The sequence below is a fragment of the Macaca fascicularis genome, chromosome 3 (genome assembly GCF_037993035.2).
Source record: "Macaca fascicularis isolate 582-1 chromosome 3, T2T-MFA8v1.1".
NCBI classification, from domain to species: domain Eukaryota; kingdom Metazoa; phylum Chordata; class Mammalia; order Primates; family Cercopithecidae; genus Macaca; species Macaca fascicularis.
This window is the reverse complement of record NC_088377.1, coordinates 73,544,421-73,547,135: the sequence shown is the minus strand read 5'-3', so window position 1 is coordinate 73,547,135 and position 2,715 is coordinate 73,544,421. Positions and strand designations below refer to the sequence as shown.

The 2,715-nt window shown below is 35.4% G+C and overlaps 1 non-coding gene and 1 pseudogene across 1 annotated transcript; both read right to left on the bottom strand.

The window, feature by feature from the left end:
- Positions 1-366: 366 nt before the first annotated feature.
- Positions 367-1,452, bottom strand: LOC141409851 (60S ribosomal export protein NMD3 pseudogene; annotated as a pseudogene).
- Positions 1,453-2,603: 1,151 nt separating this feature from the next.
- LOC123572581 (U6 spliceosomal RNA) lies at positions 2,604-2,715 on the bottom strand. Its single transcript, XR_006697149.1, has one exon. It is a non-coding gene; the product is annotated as a U6 spliceosomal RNA (small nuclear RNA).

The window sequence follows — 2,715 nt, the reverse complement described above, 5'->3', positions numbered from 1 at the left end:
AACTGAACCCTAATTTCCCTCCCTCAAGAACATAAAAATGATGTAAGGTGTATCAAAGTATGTAACAATATTAATAATATTAAAAATGATTTTTCATATGGTCTTTCACTAAAGTAATCAATGTAAAAAGAATATAAAAATGTGTTTTTGCTTGAAGATTTAGTGAATGTCCAAGGAATCACAATTTTTGAGATTTTACATTCAGGGTACTATACTATGTGAAAATACTATAGTGCCTTATATAAAAAAACACAGTGATAAAATTTCACATGAAAAATAGCCTAAATATCAATAATAATTACATTCTCCATAATCGTTTATTATCTAAAACTTCAAAGCCATTCATCTTTTTCAGTGCTTTGAGTGAGCAAGCAAAACAATCATGTTTATTCAGGTTTAAAACTTAATTTCTCTGCTTGAAATCTGGAGGCATAGATGGAAGAGACACTTAAGGTAATTTTGTCTAACTTCTTAAGCCCACGTATGTTGAAACAGTCTATAGTGTCTCATTTGTCATCATTGATGCAACTTCTTCACCAGTGGCATCGTGGGAAATATGAAGGTCTTCAAGCATCTCAGTCAGACTAATTCGAGGTGCTCCTTCATCATCATCACTTTCCACAGGGATGGTTGATTCTCTGTAAATGTTGACTTTTTTTTCTAATTGCCTCATCTTCTTCAAGATCTTCAAGAAAATCTTGGTATTGCCTTTCATCATCTGTATCCATGTTCTCTCTCTCACAAGCTCTTTCAATTTCCAGTTTCTACATCACTGATGTTTGGTTCAGTCTTAGTTCTTCTTGATTAATACCACATCTGGAACTCTATCCGAGTTCATTTTGTTGACATGCTCATCATTTAAATTACAGCTGGCCAAATCAAACTGTAACACCAGGTCTCCAGGATTTAGAAGATGTCCCAAATGAGTACGACAAAAATACTGTTTGTCTTATTCATTTCAGATGTCTTCTGTACCCAGACTTCCCTGAGGGTATGCTTTTTTACATCATTCCAGCATCTGCACCACATTTTATATCTCGGACTATGCTGCATTCCATCACAATAAACTCCTCTAGCTGTCTGAGATGACATAAACTATTGAAAGGGTTACTCCAGAAAGTGCTCCCATCAGTATCTGCAACTTGTAGGGTGTTTGGATCAACGAGGTGAATGGCACTGGTTACTCGAATACACACACAAATCTGGTTCATATTTCGCAGGCTTTGCACCGGTTTTGGAGACAGACAGACATTTTCCTTACATATTGGAACAAGTGTGTGTATGTTTGTGTGTCTGTAGACATACACAAACATGTAAAGTAGACTCAGAATTGCTAGTCCATTTGGGAAGCATTTGCTACCCTTTTGGGAAGCAAATTGTTCAACTAGAATACAGTGTTTTTGTATAGTTCTTGAGTCTTACAGTATCCAATTAAAGTACTGTTTTCCAAAATTGCTTAGGTCAGGACCTTCCATTCTCACACATAGAATGGGATATAGTTAATCTTAAAAAAAAAAAAAAAAAAAGGCTGGGCATAGTGGCTCATGCCTGTAATCCCAGCACTTTGGGAGCCTGAGGCAGGCAGATCGCGAGGTCAGGAGTTCAAGACCAGCCTGGCCAATTTAGTGAAACTCCATCTCTACTGAAAATACAAAAATTAGCCAGGTGTGGTGGTGGGTGCCTGTAGTCCCAGTTACTTGGGAATCTGAGGCAGGAGAATCGCTTGAACCGGGGAGGCAGAGGTTGCCATGAGCTGAGATTGCACCACCGCACTCTAGCCTAGGTGACAGAGGGAGAGTCTGTCTCAAAAAAACAAACAAACAAACAAAAAACACCAAAAAATTTAACCATGCTACAACATGCATTAACCTTAAGGACAGTATGTCAAGTAAAATAAACTGATCACAAAACAACAAATTCTAAGTGGTTCAGCTTTTATGAGGTACCTGGCATAGGTAAATGCATGGAGACAGAAAGTACAATAGTGGTTGCCAAGGTCAGGGGGAGGGGAAAATGGAGATTGTTGTTTAATGGGTGCAGAGTTACACTTTTCCAAAACAAAAAATGTTCTGGAGGTGGATGGTTATGATGATTGCACAGTAATGTGAAAACATTTATTACTTCTAAAATGTACACTTAAAATAGATACAATGGTAAATTTTGTAGTATGTGTGTTTCATCACTATTTTAAAAAGGGAAGTTGTCAGCTTTAGTATAATAGTAGGCAAATACTATAAATCTAAAAATAAAAAGTAATTATTGTGTAAGAATACACACAGCTCTTAAATAATATTTTTAAAAATATATTACTAACTGATAGGTGATTGATTCAAATACAAATAACATGAGAAAAACAAACTTAAGCATGAGAATTTTATATGATACTTGGGAGGGCTTCTGTAAGTATAAAATAAAACATGAAAGTAATTTAGGATAAGATTCGTACATTTGAATGTTATTTTTTCTAAAAGCTTAAACAGCAACAAAGTCAAAATTAATTAGAGACTATATAATGAATTACAGCGTATTCTGTATGCAGATAATTTATTTTAATAAAAACTCCAACAAAACAAAACAAAAGTGGGCCAATTATTTGAAATACAAATAATATTGCCTAAAATGCTTCATGAATTTGCGTGTCATCCTTTCCCAGGTACCATGCTCATCTTCTCCGTGTCATGCCAATTTTAGTATATGTGCTGCTGAAGTGAGCAC